The sequence below is a fragment of the Lactuca sativa genome, chromosome 4, assembly GCF_002870075.4.
Source record: "Lactuca sativa cultivar Salinas chromosome 4, Lsat_Salinas_v11, whole genome shotgun sequence".
Classification (NCBI taxonomy): Eukaryota; Viridiplantae; Streptophyta; class Magnoliopsida; order Asterales; family Asteraceae; genus Lactuca; species Lactuca sativa.
Genome location: NC_056626.2, coordinates 338,923,886 through 338,942,372, shown reverse-complemented (window position 1 = coordinate 338,942,372; position 18,487 = coordinate 338,923,886).

Genomic DNA, 18,487 nt, shown 5'->3' with positions numbered 1-18,487 from the left:
TTCGAGAGGAGCTATATGGGATACCTCCGGAGAGACAGGTCGAGTCTAGGATCAACCTAGTCCCTGGTGCGGCTCCGATAGCCAAGGCACCATATCGGTTAGCTTCTCATGAGATGCAGGAGTTGTCTACATAGCTGCAAGAGTTGTTAGACAAGGGATTTAACAGGCCAAGCAATTCGACTTGGGGATCCCCGATCCTATTTGTGAAGAAGAAGGACGGGTTGCATCGGATGTGTATACACTACCGGGAGCTGAACAAGGTAAGGGTGAAGAACCATTACCCACTCTCGAGGATTGATGATCTCTTTGACCAGCTACATGGGGCATCTTGGTTTTCCAAGATAGATTTCAAGCCACTACCAGATGCGAGTCACAGATGAGGATGTACATAAGACTGCTTTACAGACTCACTATGGCCACTACGAGTTCATGGTTATGCCCTTCGGGCTCACTAATTCCCCTGCGGCTTTCATGGACCCCATGAACTGCGTATGCAGACGGATGCTAGATCGGTCTCTGATCGTCTTTATTGATGACATCTTGGTTTACTCCAAGACGCAGGAGCAGCATAAGGAGCACTTGCAGGAGGTGTTAGATACCCTGAGGAGGGAGATCTTGTACGCTAATTTAACCAAGTGTGAGTTCTGGTTGCGCAAGGTGCAGTTTCTAGGGCACCTCGTCAACTAGAACGGGAGTTTGGTTGACCCGGCCAAAGTGGAGGCCGTGATGAGATGGGAGGTTCCAAAGTCTCCATCTGAGATTCAGAGTTTCCTTGGGTTAGCAGGCTATTACCAAAGATTCATACATGACTTCTCCAAGACACTAGTACCCTTGACCCGACTGACAAAGAAGGCCATGGTCTTTCGCTGTGGGCCTGAGCAATAGGCAACGTTCGAGACGTTGAGATAGAGGTTATGCGAGACACCGATCTTAGCCCTTCCATAAGGTGTGGAGGATTTTGTAGTGTACTGTGAGACACCCATTTCAGGTTTGGGCATAATGTTGATGCAGAAAGGGAACGTCATCGCTTACGCCTCGAGGCAATTGAAGCCTCACGAGGAAAACTACCCGACGCACGATATGGAGTTGGGAGCGGTAGTTTTTTCCCTCAAGATTTGGCGACAATACCTCTATGGGGTCCGTTGTACCATTTACACGGACCACAAGAGCTTAAGGTACCTCATGGATCAGCCAATGTGAACATGAGGCAACATCGGTGGCTAGATGTGGTGAAGGATTACGACTGCAATATCCTTTACCACCCGGGGAAGGCTAATGTTGTGGCCGATGCGCTTAGCTACAAGGCAGCCTCGATTAGAAACATTTTCTTGAGGATGATAGTGGTGACTCCACTTCTGGAGAAGATCCAGGAGGCCTAGCAGGAGGCTATGAAGGAGGAACTGGAAGAGTGAACGTATAGTGGGCCATATTTCCTCCTTCGAGTATGAGAGCTACGGGCTGTTGACCCTTCACCGCCGAGTGTGGGTTCCGTATGCAGGCGGTGTGCACCAGATCCTGATGGAGGAGGCGCACAAGTCCACATTTTCCATCCATCCTGGGGCGACGAAGATGTACAAAGATCTTCGTCCTGATTACTGGTGGCCCTGCATGAAGCGGGATGTAGCCTGATACGTCAAGAGATTCCTGGCCTACAGGAAGGTCAAGGTAGAGCACCAAAGGCCTCATGACAAGACGTAGCCATTGGATATCCCTATGTGGAAATGGGAGGATATTACTACGGATTTCATCACGAAGCTTCACAAGACCGCATGAGGAGTGGATTCGATTTAAGTCACCGTGAATCGATTGACCAAGAGTGCCCATATCATTCCAATCTAGGAGAACATTTCAGCCGAGAAGCTGGCCGAAATCTACATCAGGGAGGTAGTAGCTCGACATGGAGTTCCAGTCTCCATGATTACTAACAGAGATGTACGGTTTACTTCCAGATTCTGGAAGGAATTTCATGACGAGTTGGGTACTTGTCTGAACTTCAGCACGACTTTTCACCCAAAAATGGATGGTCAGAGCGATCATACCATCTAGACTCTATAGGATATGTTACGGACATGCGTCTTGGACTTTAGTGGTAGTTGGGATACCTACCTTCCCTTGGCAGAGTTTTCCTACAATAATAGCTAACACGGAGTATCGACCGTCCTCCCATCGAGATGTTATATGGGAGGAAATGCAGAACCCCAATATGCTAGGGTGAGGTGGGGCAGAGGGTTTTGGGGAGTACCAAAGTGGTACTCAAGATGACAGAGAGGATACAACAAGTCCATAGTAGGCTTCAGACTGCTCTGAGTCGACAGAAGGGCTACGCCGATCGGACCTGGAGTTCTAGGTCGTTGATATGGTTCTCCTGAAGGTGTCACCTTGGAAAGGTTTCATTCGGTACAGGAAGCGGATCAAGTTGGGCCCCACGTACATTGGTCCTTTCAGGGTTATAGCCCGGGTGGGCAAGGTGGCGTATAGGTTGGATCTGCCAGCCGAGCTTAGTCAGATCTACAGTACTTTTAATGTCTCCTAGCTGCGAAAGTGCCTGGTAGATGACTCTGCGGTGGTACCTCTAGAGGATATTTAAGTGGACGGCAACCTGAACTACATCGATCGGCCAGTAGCCATCCTATACATAAGAACTAAGGATCTGAGGAACAAGAAGGTCGAGTTAGTGAAAGTGTAATGGCAGCACCGCAAGGGCTCGGAATGGACTTGGGAGCCGGAGGACGAGATAAAGGAGCATTACCCAGAGTTTCTCCTAGATACCGCAAACTTCGATGATGAAGTCTAAAATAAGTGGGGGAGATTTGTAACGCCCGGATCCTGGTATGTATTTTAGGCCAAACTATTCATTTTTGCAAAGGGAGTTGACGAGTTGGAGGCCCCAAACCCGTCGAGTAGAAATAGATTTCGGACGCGGGACTTGAAGTCTACTCGATGAGTTGAGAAGCCTCAACTCAACAAGTAGGGTTGCCAGAGTGAAACCCTAATTTTCAGGGTTTTCACCCTATTTAAGCACCTTAACCTCCAAAGGGTGGCCTCATTTGCAGCCTCCATCGTCCCAAACCCTAGCTACGAAACCCTAATACGTTGTTGAGTGTTTTGAGCCACTCTTCGTGCTTTCTTGAAGTTTTGAAGAAGAGGAGACTTGAGGAAAGAGCATGGAAGTGAATGAAAAGAGTAGATCCGGAACTAGAACTTCATTCCTGGTTCACGTGAGGTATAAAGCTCTTACCTTACTTATTTAGTGTTTAGATCTAGTTTTAGGATTTTTTCTCCATGTTTTGGTTCAATAATGGTGGCGTTTGGGATTTGGATATCCCTTGTGAAAAGAACCTTCAGATCTAGAGCCATTGAGGGACTACATGGCATAAAGGTGCCAACTATATGGCCGTGGGAGTCCCATGCAACTTGTGAACCACCTTTTAGGGCCTTTGAGCTAAATAACCCATGCGTGGACGTAAAGATAGTAACTTTACGTGATATATCGACCCTAGGGAACCAGATGTATGGTTTGGAAGCATTGAACCCGACTAGAAATGAATGTATGGATTTAGACTATGGGGGACTCGATGAGTTGTCCATACAACTCGGCGAGTTGTGTCGTGGTTCCCCAACCTTTTATGTTACTGGCTAAACTCTTCGAGTATAGGAGATGAATCAGCGAGTTGGAAATATTTTTGGGTTCAAAGATTAAAGAACTCGACGAGTTCAAGGAGGAAATCGGCGAGTTGTGAGCGAAATGTCCTAATTATGTGTGAAGGGGAACTCGACAAGTTCATGAAAGAACTCGACATGTAGGATTGAGATTCCAGGGTTGCATGGATCATGGAACGTGACGAGTTCATGATAGAACTCGACGAATAGGATTGAGATTATGCATCATGGAACTCGACGAGTTGATGGACCAACTCGGCGAGTTGAGTCAGCCAGGATGTTGACTTTGACCAGGATGTTGACTTTGACTTTGACTTTGACCATTGACAAGAGTTGACCCTTAAAGGGGTTATGAGTATTAAAGGGTAATTAAAGGAGATGGTCATGTGTAGGAGTTTGAGAGGAGTTGATCCCAGAGCCGAGGACAGTTCAACTACTACACGACATTGAGGTAAGTTACCTTCTAGTATGATTGGGTCGAATGCACGAATGTCGGCCCACTAGTAGCTGATTATAGTAGAGATGATTGTCTTTGTGATAATTGTCTGGTATGCCACTATCCTTTATGCTATTTGTGCCAATATGCTATGATATTATGTGATAGTGGTAGAAAGGGGACTATTCCCCGGACCCGGTTGAGATATACCGGCAGGGTAGGTTGGGCACATAGATGTGTCTGACAGTTTGTTATGCTATGTTTCTATGTAGTAGTGGTAGGGGTGAAATAGTTCCCATAGCCGGTTGAAATAAACCGGAGGGTAGGTTGGGCACCCAAATATGCCTGGTAGGATAGGTCGAGCACCCAAATATGCTTGACAAGGGTAGGTTGGGCACCCCGGTATGCCTGACGAGGGTAGGTTGATCACCCAGATATGCTTAGCAGGGTAGGCTGGGCACCCTGATATGTCTGGTTGTATATTTATTGTATGGTATGTGGTATGATAGAGGAACTCACTAAGCTTTGTGCTTACGGTTTTCAGTTTTTTTTCAGGTCCTTCTTATTCGAAGGGAAAGAAGTCGGCACGGTAACAACGCATCACACACGCGATTTTCCGCATATGAGATTCTTGAGATTTGTACTCTGACATTATTAGTATCTTATGACATGCTTTTGAGACATATGATCTATGGTTTTTAAGAAATAAGATAACTTGATGTTGTTTTCTATAATTTGTTTTATGAATCAAAAATGAAATTTTTGATGTGGAAGGTTTGGGATGTTTCATAACAATAGAAGGTACTTTGTATTTTTTTTTCTTGTTTATATTTTTTTTAGGAGCCAATTGTCAAAAACATACATGCAACAATTCCCTTTGGTAATTCGTTTTAGATGTTTATTGAATATTATTAGCCTGAGCTCCTACATGATTGCAACTAATTTTATATTGTTGTCGATGATTTTGTTGATAAAGTTCTAATAATTTTCTTTACATAATGTAGTATTGTTTCCTAACATTAACAAACCACTTCGGCAAAAAGCTAGTTTCAAATGTTCGATTTTTGCCAAACTATGCACAACCAAGCATATTTTATTCTTTATTTTCTGCATATAAAAGAGATAAATACATTGACTTAAAAAATATGTAGAAGTACAATGGTTAATGATCATTACATTGGATGAAATCAAGAAACAAAAAAAATTAACTACACTTACTATCGTCGCCATCTTTTTGCCCAGTATCATTATCTTATTTTTCCTCTTTGGCTCTTTTTTAGCTTTTGTAACCTAAATTACATGGAATAAAAAGATACATAGTCGGGAATTGACGGTAAATATAAGTGTAAATATGTAAATAGGAAGATGTTACTAATTCTTCTTGTAGCTTTTGAAGTTTCTCATTTTCTTCTTCAATGATCTTGGTTGGTTGGTCCCAATAGTGGAGTCAAGAATAATTGTAGCTTCCGCTCTTCATAATACATTGTAATTGTAAAAATCACAAAATATTAAGCTAATTAAAAAGTTATCCCAAATATACTGAAAAATAAAACACAACTAAGGGATCTCCTTTCAATTTGACATCAACACTGACAAAACCAAACTTCTACATCCTAGTCCTACTTCGCACCTTCAAAACTAACCTGACAGAATCAACAAAAAAAGTAGAGAACTCAACGAGAAATCAAAAATCCAGATATGAGACACACAAAAGCTAACTTAAAAAAGAGACACGCTTTCAGTAAATTTCATCGACACTAAAGAGGATTGAATCGTAATCTAAACAGAGCAATTTATTAAAAAAGAATACCCAAATCAGAAGTGTAATAATAGCACACATGAGATTCCAAAAAAAATGAAGTATAAAGAAGAAGACATGAGAGATAAGGTAAGCATTTAGGGTTTCTCCTGATCTTGAATGGAGCGATAGAAAGATATAAATATAGACATTTTTGGTTGCAGGGGTGCTGTTGGGATTATGGTTCTATCAAAGCAGATGTGAATGTATGATTCTAATGTATGTTCAAGAAAAGGATTATGTGTATATTGTTAAGCAAATGAAGTCAAAGTTACTAGTTCATATAGAAGATCAACTTTGGTGTTAAGCAAATCCAAATGTGTTGCAGGCTAGTGTGACCTTTCTACCTTAATGGTTCCTTTAAATCTCTTCCAACCAACATCAATCTCACGTGGTGAACTTCTCCATAGGTGGGATTTAGTTCCAACATTCTTTTGAGTAACCGATTTACCTCCAATTTACACATTTGAAATCTGCCTTCCTTATCTTCTGTACATTTCCATAAAATTCAAATGATGAAAAGGAAGATAACCGGTATACAAAACATACATGCTCAGCCAACATGGCCCCATGCTAAAATAAGTATTAGTAGTCCAGGTATTAGGACAGTAAAAAGCCAAGAAAATAGAGGAATTGTTTGGAAAATATTATGTAGAAGGGAAGTGATATTTCAACTTAAGGAATTTATTCATCCACATAAAATGTAATTTCTAAGTGGAAATACCACTTCCCATAAAAGGCATGAAAATCAAGAAAACAAAGGAAATGTTTAAAAATGATTAATGATTTTGCATATTGATTTTAAGGGTAATTTCCATGAGTTTAAATGAGTTTGGTAATTTGCAGAAGTTTACTTGTGTGCTAAAATGTCTACTAACTCCTTTTTATCTAAAAAAGCATATTATTGTTTTTTTAAGTAGCCCAAAGGAAGTGAGAAGTAAAAAAAAAAAAAAAAAAAAAAAAAAAAACTTATATTTGATTAGACCATTAAAGGAGCGGCCTTGGCCAAGGTTAAAATGTAAATACGTGCAGTAAGCTTCCCCGTTGGTCCTAAAAATCACTTATCCACCTTGCCTCTAACTTTCATCTCATTGTAACAACTTCTTACATCAAAACATGTATTATGACACATGAAATTAATACAGAACTTTAAAAAAAATAATCAACCTTAAGCATAAAAGACATGCCTTTCTCTTTGAATACCAACTTTTCCATTCTATTACACCAAGTACAACCATTGGGAAATCCCTAAATAAGAAATCAAATAAAAAAATCATTATTAAAACCCTTTCAACACACATTTAATTAGATAAGTTTAAAGTAGATTACCATTTGTGGGGGTTCCTTCCTTATTTGTGGATGCCTCTCTTTAGTGGCACAATCAACACCTTCTTGAGCTTTACCTATAACCTCCTCATCACACGTCGTGCCTTTATTTCTTAATTCATAGTAACTTTCAACATGTGATGAGATCATCTGTTAAGCACACACATACAAAAATATTTGTAAGATCACCTGTTAAACACACACAAATAAGTGCATACATGTTATTTCACTTCAAAATTACACAAGAATGTTGTTATATTCTTCAAACAATCATGAACGTACATATCACCATTTTTAGATTGTTGAAATGTAAAAGATAGCAAAAACAAATGTGAGTTTTTTACATATGTTTTTTATTCAGATCGGTTGAAATAGTAAATATACAAAGAAGCTACCTTTTATAGATCTTTGTTTCAAAATATGCTGAAAGAAAATAAATATAAAAAATAGTTAATTTTTAGGAATCTTTGTTTGCAGATCTACCAAAATGTAGACAAAATACAAAAAAATAGTTATTGCAAATATTTGTTTCTATAACCTAAAGTCACCATAACAACCATTGTAAAGTCACTATAACAACACCCTGAAAGTCCACAAACCACATGTTAGAAATTGAGGTATAGTAAGGCTTGGAATTATGAGAATTATGTAAAACACATTCAGATTAAATCATTTGGGTGGTACTCCCAATATTCTTTAATTGAATAAGACTCAGAGAGACAAGAATTTGAAATGCTTTGATGATAGTTTCGTCTATACCAGAAAAATGAGGCCAAACCGAATTTATGATCTTTGTCTGAAAACGTTCATATGACAATTTCAAACTGTCATAAACTATAAAAAACCGAAATAAAACGGAAGATTGGATAAGGGTCAAACAATGGTCAATTTTCTGAAAATACGATTTTCGTCTGTACCAGCCAGGGGCTCTGCCCCTTAGACCCCGCCAGGGGCTGCCGCCCCTTGGACCCCGCTCCCAGGGGCGCTGCCCTCGAACCCCCGTTCGTTTAGGGGCTTCGCCCCTAAATGACAGTGTATTTTGAAAACTTGATCAAACTTAAACAAGTGTGTACTCCACACCTTCCTTGCTTGTTTAATATTTATCAAGATCACCTTTGGTCAACAAAGTAATCCCATTACACTTAAATAATATTTATGATAACAAATCACCAACACCACACATGATGAAAGGTAAACAGAGACCTTGTTGTAGCAGATCTTCTTAGCATAAAATGAGAACAAGAAACCTTATAATAGAAAAGGTTGAAGCTTAATATTACGTTTTAAAACATAATTTATGAATGCAGCATCTTTTTAGCCGTTGTGGTTCGTCAAAAACTGAAAAAATAAATCTTTCAAACAAACAAATTTAAAAACATAAACAAAAATAGAAACACGGCAACAACGAATAACACGTGATGGGTTTGAATATATATATATATATATATATATATATATATATATATATATATATATATATATATATATATATATATATATATATATATATATATATATATATATATATATATATATATATATATATTACTCTCATTGGAAGCCTCAGGGTGGAGGTCATTGCGTCAATAAAGAAGGCGCAAGTTTGATGTCGGATTTCATTTTCGATCATCAAGTAAGAAGGTGCATGCAAATGGAGGTCGTGGTGAGTGCAATGGTTGTGCATTTTCATACATTTTGATGTATGTAATTTCTGTGGTTAATTCTTAAAAAATAATTTTCACTTGCCATTTTATTGTAATTTTTTATTTTCTTAATTAACTAAAATTATTTATAGTTTTTTACAAAGTAATTAATGTGTCATTAACTTGTTGCTTTATATTTTCAAATTTGAATATGTTTTTTTTAATATACATAATTGAAAATTGGCATGCATATTTTAAAGTTCACTGTCATTTTCAAAATTTATATCTTCATATATAACTTTTTTTTAATCAACCCATGTAGTACAAGAGTCTTACACCCAATATATATATATATATATATATATATATATATATATATATATATATATATATATATATATATATATATATATATATATATATATATAGATAGGTTCAAATGTTTCACACATCTATTATTTGGTAGAATGTACCTGATAAGAATTTAGTAAAAGTTAAATTATTCTTTAATCAAATAAGTATAGATATTATATGATATCCATAATTATATGTGTATTAATTGATATTCATATTTATTATTCATTTTTCATGAAAACTAATTAAATTCGTTATTAACGTAAACAACAATATTCTTTTAGAACGGATTCGTATCTAGAAGAATGAAAGTGTATTCTAGTACAATACACTTTCATTCTTCATATTCCATGCAACTTTTTTTGTATTTTAAATGACTGAATCTTCAAATAAAACACGAACCAATATTCAAAAATCGAGATGCGAATTTATTCTGAAAGTATATAAAAAATTTCAAATATATGACAATATGGCTTATATTTCGAAAATAAGATTTATAAAAACAATTTTTTTTTAAAAAAAAAGTAACTTTAATGCATATTTATATTTTTTTATGCACATATATATTTAAAAAAATAAATATGCATATATACATGCATATAATTTTATTTTTATTTTTATTTTTATTTTTTTGCATTCCTTTTAGATATAGGTATAAAATGTACATGTGAAATTTGATAACTGAATTCATTGTAGATAAAAACTTTGTTGGTTCTCTCTCTCAATTTAGTTCTCCATTGATCTAGCCTCTCTCTCTCTCTGTGTGTGTGTGTGTATGTGTATATATATATATATATATATATATATATATATATATATATATATATATATATATATATATATATATGGAAAAGTTCAATAGATAACCATTATTAATCAAAGAATCAAGAAACCACTCTAAATCGTCGGAATTTGAAACGATCAATGGCAAAATGAAGGGTTGTAGATTTTTACAATGGATGCACATATACCGGATTATAACAAACTCACTTCATTGCTTTGTTTTTTGAAATATTTGTGATTGAAAAAATTTAATAAATATATCAAAATTTATATTTTTGGTACTCTTTAAACATAGATTCATATTAATTTAAAAAGAAAAAAAAATGCAATTTTTGTACAAATACACGTTGTGAATCTGCTAAAATTCACAGTATTTACAGTTTAGATTCACAATGTGAATAAGAAATAACGAAGTCTTTTTTTAATTGTTAATGATTTTTATTAATAGATGAAAAAATTGAGATTTTTGTATAATTGTCTTTTTTATACAAAAATAACTTAAATATTGAAAAACAACAAAAAGAAGTGGTTTTTTTTTTAAAAAAAATATGTTTTCTTTTTTATATATCAACATCCATCTCTATGGAAAGAGGGATGAAAAATCATGAGTAACGTATATTTTTTTTTTCCGATAAATCGTGATTTAAAAAAATTAAACAAAAAAAGATTTGAGTTTTTTGGTAAAGAGATGAGTTTTATGATATAATCTGGTGTATGTGCGTCTAATGTACAAGTGTACATATATTCTTTTGGTCGTTGATCGCTTTAAATTTCGTGTCTAACAATTGATTCATTGGTTCTTTAGTAATAATGGTTCTCTACTATATATATATATATATATATATATATATATATATATATATATATATATATATATATATATATATATATATATATATATATATATATATATATATATATATATATATATATATATATATATATATATATATATATATATATATATATATATATATATGATTAGGTTAATGTGAGACCTTCATATTTTGTGAGACATGGGGCCGCAATCCTAGTCATTCTATTTGGAGTTCAAAAAAATATTTTTAAAATGAAAAATAAATAAAAATTTTTGATTTTTTTTAAAATATTGTTTTCGTCATTTATTTTATCAAAAAAAATAATAAGTAAATAAATAAAATTGTCGTTTTTTTTTTCAAAATATATATAAATTATTCTAATAGAATATTATACTGTAAATATTCAAATCAAATTTTTAGAATTTTAGAATATTATACTAGAATATTAAACTATAAATACTCAAAAAAAAAATCTAATAGAATATTAAAATATTCTAAAAAATCTAATAATTCAAATATAATATTAGTATATTTTAGCATATCTATCAAATTTAGAACAATATTAGAATATTCTAACATTATTAAAATTCGATTTGAATATTAAATTGTAATATTCTATTAGATTGTTTCACTCATATTTTGAAAAAAAAAACGGTGATTTTTTTATCACGCAAATCTTGAGAAGATCATTAGTCCTAACTAGCATGCGATTCATAAATTCATAAAACATATCATAAATCATGTATGGGTATTTTGGGAAAACTTACTTGAGCCAGGTCGATTGCTTGCACCATACCCTTTTCTTTTATTAGAGAGTCTTTTTATAAAACATTTATTTTTGGAATATTTTTAACAAACCCTTAGTTTGAGTTCAGACACACCCGAGATTACGTTCGAATCTCTCAAAGTAAGGCTCTGATACCAACTTGTAACGTCCTAAAAATTAAGACCAAAAATTTTGTTTTTAAATTAATTAAACTTTAATATAACAAACATCACAAAACTAAGATAGAAAAAAGTGTGTCAAATACATAGTGAAACATCACAGTAATCACAAAAATGTGGAACGAAGTGATGTGTGCATTGAAATCATCACGAGCTCTTCCATTTTGATCCAGAAGTACCTGAAACATAAAATGCAAACCATATGCACAAAGCTTAGTGAGTTCCCCAAAATACCACATAGCATACATAATAAACACATAATGGAATCCACTCCGCATGCATCCCTGTCTAAAATGCATGCTCTTGGTCGATTGACCCACAATAACCCAAAACGAATCCACTCTGCGTGCAGTCCTAGGTAAATTTGTAATGAAATCCATGGTAATCTCCTCCCATTTCCAAACAGGAATATCCAACGGCTGCATCTTACCATGAGGTCGCTGATACTCAACCTCAACTTTCCTATAATTCAAGCACCTATCCACATACCAAGCCACATCCAATTTCATGCAGGGTCACCAATAATCACACTACAAGAATTTTAGGTCTTTATCCACACATATTTTACCTACACATGTTAATGTGTGGGTAAATACCTACACATTTTTTGAAATGTGTGGGTAATTGAAAATATTAGTTTTTTAATAGCAGTCAACATTTAATATGTGTATATAATATGTTTTATGAACACTTTATTTTGCTGCAATTTTTTTTCTAAAAAATTGGTGATTGTTAACGAGATCGATTACCTGCACATATAATAACTTCCGTCATTGTGTGAGTACAGATTACCTACACAAAAATAAAAATTTATATATGTGGGTAAATTTGTTAACTTTTACTGACATATAATTTATATATATAAAAAATGTGTAGTTATTTATGGTAAACAATTCTTTTACTTTTTTTATGAGAATGACATGGCATGTTATGTATCCACACATATTGTATTTGTTATTAATGTGTGGGTAAATTAGCTATATATATTTTAAACTTAATAAATGTAGGTACCTATTAGTTTGACTAACGCATAATATTTATTCATAAATGTTTAGTTAAATAAAGTAAACAAAAATTATCTTATTTTACAAAATGATATAGAAATTTAGGTATCCACTCATCTCATATAAAATTGTATTATGTGTATCAATTGAAAAAAATTACATATTAATTTTAAAATAAATTACTATTAGATTATAAGACCTTTTGTATTTCAATTTTAATTTTGGCTTCCACTAAATTTAGATCTCGTCTCCGCCTTTTTTAAATTTCATAATTGCTCCCACCAAATTTGAATTTTCTAAAATTTTAAATTTCACTATTCCACACCCATAAAACCTAAAATCTCCATGCCTCCCGCAGCCCCGCTCCACGATTCTTTCGACTCTTTTGCCTACTACCTATGTTGCCCAGTCTCCCACGACTAACCATGTCTCCTGATATCTCTTTCTCTATTGTTACAGGTGTGTTCGATTTTTTTTACCTTCTAGTTTTCCACTCTTTCTTTCCCTATCTATCTTCTTATAATATCATCATTTAAGTCTCCCAATTGAATATTTGTATTCTTTTGATTTTCGTTAAAAATTGCAGATCTTGATTGGCTCTTGTTTGTTGCTAAACCACTTGTATATTTTAAATTCTATGTTTCGTACATATTAGGGAATCAAGGTATCATTTAGATTTAATTCATATTGATATATATACTTTTGATTTAGCATCGCCTAGAAGTGTATTGTTAATGAAAATGTTTTTTTTTTTAATATTACATTCAGGTACCAATTTCCACTGTTATGTTGGACCAAATGTAGAGCAAATTATGAATAGCTTTCTTTACATTCTATTGGTAACCAAAGTAAAATTGTTACTAAAAATATGAAGGTGTCTTAGTGAATCATTTTGTTCATCTTTTTGTAGAAGTTTAGGTATGAAAACCTAATTTTTACATCTCATATAGTTACTACAAATATTTTCTATTTTCCACTGTAATTGTTACTTTTATGTGCAATGCTTTATTTTTCACTTTATTTTGCAGAAATATCATTATACTTAGTGCCATTTGTTCAAGTATGTTGTTCATTTATTTTTGGTTTTTTGGAGTAAGGTACATAATTTTCTATCATTTATTTTTTGGTTTTTTGGAGTAAGGTACATAATTTTTTGGAGTAAGGTATAGTTCTAGAATTTGATATGGACTTTTCATTGCATATGCAATACAAAGTTCATTTGTTGCTATCTCACTTGATATTTGTGCTTAATGTTTGTATTGTATTGTTTTCCATCTTAATTTTTAGTTGTTTATTAATAAATTAATTCTATTATTTTAATTGCAGGGGCAAAAGGGCTTACGAAAAGATTCATCTCACATCAAGATACACAGGGGTCACCTGAAAAGCAGGATTTTAGGGGTCCTAAACATTCAAAACCAGGTCGGTATTAATTTTCCTATGGTACCGAGCTCAGTTCACATATGATGTTGTGAAATACGTGTTGTTTTTACCGGTCTTTTCTCTTTGGAATAGACTGCAAAATAGAAAGAAACAAGGATGAAAATTAAGGAAATCCAGTTTACAATAGTGAAACAGCATAACCATGGTCTCTTAGAACCAAGCAAGCTTAGTTCAACCATCTACAAGGATGACCAACAATTTTATCCTCCAACTAGCCACATCACTTACTCTCCGTGTATGGTTCGGGTCTCCTATAAATACCTGATTTAATCTATTTGCAGGGTGTTGTTCAAGTAAATATATGGGTAGCTCGACTTGAGAAAAGCTGATGAAGATATTGTAGAAGCAACTGTTAAAATTGTTTTAACAACATTATTATTAGGTTATATTTATGTTTTGACAAGGTAGGTTAAAGTTGGATGATGTAATGTTTCTACTAAGGAATTATGTATTACTTTTCAATATTAATATTAATTTGTGTATTAGCTTAGTTCATCCATCTACTGTATTTTCATTATAATATTAATAGTAATATTTGTATTAACTATATTTTTTATCTACACATATAAAAACCAATACCTACACATAAAAGTATGTTTACCCACACATATGTTATGACACGTTTCACCCGCTCTTTGTGGGTAACATGCCATGTAACTTGACACATCACATATATAGTCCACATCATTGTCCATGTCATTTGCCATGTCATTAGACATGTCATCAACCATCACAAAAATTGTAATACTTTTATCCACACATACTTACTAGTTTTATCCACACATTAATGTGTAGGTATAGCTCGTTCTATACCCACAGATAACCAATGTGTAGGTAACGATCTTTATCTACAGACATGAGCCAACACATAGCGACACTTAATTTATGTGTGGGTAAAAACAATTGCCAACACATAAAAAGCATTTACCCACACATAACGTGTGTGGGTAAACACCCAAATTTCTTGTAGTGTCAGGACAAAGATCTCTATACATCTTTGTTGCCCTGGGATGAATGGAGAATCTCGATTTGTGCGCCTCCTCCATCAGAATCTGACGCACACCGCCCTAATATGGAACCCATACCATCCGATGAAGAGTCAACAAGCCATGTCTATCCTAATCAAAAGAAGCCACTTAACCCACTATACGCTCACTCTTACGGTGCTCTTCCTTCATAGCCTCGATCTGAGCCTCACAAATCCGCTCCAAAAGCTCAATAATCACGGTCATCCTCAAAAAAAATATCCCAGATTGGGGCTGCGACAGCCTTGTGGCTAAAAGCATCAGCCACTCATTGGCCTTCCCCCGGCGGTAAAGGATCTCATAATCATAATCCTTCACCACATCCAACCACCGACGCTGCCTCATATTCAGATTCTACTGATCCATTAGATACCTCAGGCTCTTGTGATTCGTGTAAACAAAACAACGGATCCTATAGAGGTAATGTCACCAAATCTTGAGGGTGAAAACCATAGCCCCCAAGTCTAAATCATGTGTCAGATATTTTACCTCATGAGGCTTTAGTTGCCTAAAAGAGTAAGCGATCACACGACCCCTCTGCATCAGAAATTCCCCCTAACTCATGATAGAAGCATCATAATAAACCACAAAGTCCTTAACACCCTCCTACAAGGTCAAAATCGATGCCTCACACAATCTCTGCCTCAGGGATTCAAAATTTGTCGACTGCTCAGCCCCCCAGGAAAAAGTAACGGTCTACTAAGTCAATCGGGTCAGAGCAACTGCTATCTTGGAGAAATCCTAGATAAGTCTCCGATAGTAACCTACTAAAACAAGGAAACTCCAAATCTCAGATCGAGATGTCGAAACCTCCCACCTCATCACGGCCTCGACCTTGGTCGGATCACCCAGAATACCGTTATGGTTGACAAGGTGCCCTAGAAATTGCACCTCATGCAACCAAAACTCATACTTGGAGAACTTTATGAAAAGTATCTCCCTCCTCAAAGTCTCCAAAACCTCTCTCAAGTGCTCCTCACCGCAGGCGTATCTGCCTTGCCCTCAGTAATCCGTAGAGTCACAAGAACGGGTGTTGCCATCGGTCCTGCTGAAGTCAAACTCAGACAATGGGCCTTCTTGTGGCCCCTATGATTACAATGGAATCGAATTAGTTCAGATGATGGGGGTAGTGGTAGTAGCAGTGCAATCCCTTCTAATATGACCCGTCTGACCGCACATGAAATAGCCAAAACCACCCACCCTGCACGCCCCATCGTGCGCCTTGTCACACTTGCTACAGTGGCTCCGACCCTACTGGCCTCTCGATCTAGAATCAAATACCATGGGCCTCTTTCCCAAATCCCCTGAAACCTGAGCCTAATTTGGTTTCCTCTTCTTCTCCATCTCAAGATCAATATCCCTCTCCATAACTCTCGTAATCATATCCTCCAGTGTCCTGTAACTCGATCGGCTTACAAACTGCCGAATGTCACTCCTCAACATCTCATGGTACCTCTACTTCTTCATCTACCCGTCTTCCACATACTACAACACCAACAGTGCCCTCTTTCGGATCATCGTGGTGATCTCAGCCACCATCTTAGTAGTCTGGAGAAGGTCCTGAAACTCCCTCGCTAGCTGCTGCACCTCAATCACTGGTGCAAACTCTGCTCGGAACCTAGTCGTAAAATCATCAAATGTCATCGAATTAACAGCCTCATCACCAACCGAGCACCCAACCTCCTCCCACAAGTCTCAAGCTCTGTCTTTCAGAAGACAGTAAGCAAGTCTCTCCTTTGCCCCATCAGGACAACTGCTGGTGTGGAAGGAGTTAGCGACATCTGCTAACCAATGCCTAGTGGCAATGGTGTCCTTCTCCCCGTAGTAATCTGGAGCCCCACATGCTCGGAACTCCCTGAAGGTCAGTAAATGTTTCCTAATCAAAGTGACCATCTTAGAACGGAAAGAGCCAAGACACTCCTCCAACACTTCCATGATACCCTCCTTGATTGTACCAAAGATCATAGGAGTCTTCTTAAGTATGTTGTGGGTAATCTCAGACAAAATGAACTCCCACATCTAATCATCCAACTTCCCGACTCCAAAAAATGAGCCTGAGCCTTGACCAACAACAAAACCCCCAACCGGTCTGCCTGGAAGAGTCACCATACTGAAAATAGACCATATAATACTCTACAAGCTCCATGGTTTCATCACAGTTCTCTTTGTCTCGAGTATGGATTCTCTGCTTCAAGTACTATGGGCACATACTACCTTCCACATCTATCTGTACTTTCCTCAATGATTGCTTTGATTCCTCCAAGTCACTCCTTACAGACACAAATAATCTCCTCAAAAAAGGATCCAACCACTAAATCTCTTCCTAGGTTTTCCTTTGGGAAAACACCATACCATTCTCCGCCATCAGCTGCAAAAGGAACTCTTACTAACACCCTCTAACTAGCTTACAAATACAATTACATATCATCGAGACCAGATAATTTTTCGAATGAAATGATTCACACTACAACGGTTGGACTCAAACAAGTGCTACTCGACTTAACCTTCTAAAATTATTTAATTTTCGTAATATTTAACTTAACATATTCACTTACTAGTTAGCTGATGTTAGTGAGAACTCCTAAAAAGTACAATGCAATCCGCATTTGAGCATCAAGTAGAATCAACCATAACTTAATCAGGTCATCCCATCACTGACTGATTAGTACTAGCATGCAAGTCTACAAGCTCATACAATAGAAATAAAAAGGCATCTCTCCTACCATTCTACCATGCAAATCCTGAGTAGATCCTTAGCCCTAACTAGCATGTGCAAAGATTCATAAAGCATATCATAAATCATGTATGAGTATTTTGGGAAAACTTACTTGAGCTCGGTTGATTGCATACACCACACGTTTTTCTTTTATTAGAAAACCTTTTTAAAAAACATTTATTTTTGAATTGTTTTACCTAACCCTTAGTTTGAGTTCAGACAAACCCGAGAGTATGTCTGAATCCCTCAAACTAAGGCTGTAATACCAACTTGTAATGTTACAAAATATAAGACCAAAAATTTCATTTTTAAATTAATTAAACTATATTCTAAACATCATCACAAAACCAAGATAGAAAAAAGTGCATCAAATACATCGTGAAACATCAGAGTAATCAAAAAAATGCAGAACGTGGTGGTATGTGAACTGCAATCATCCGAGCTCTTCCCTTTCGAAAAAGAAGTACCTAACACATAAACTAAAAACCATAAGCACAAAGCTTAGTGAGTTCCCCAAAATACCACATACTATACAT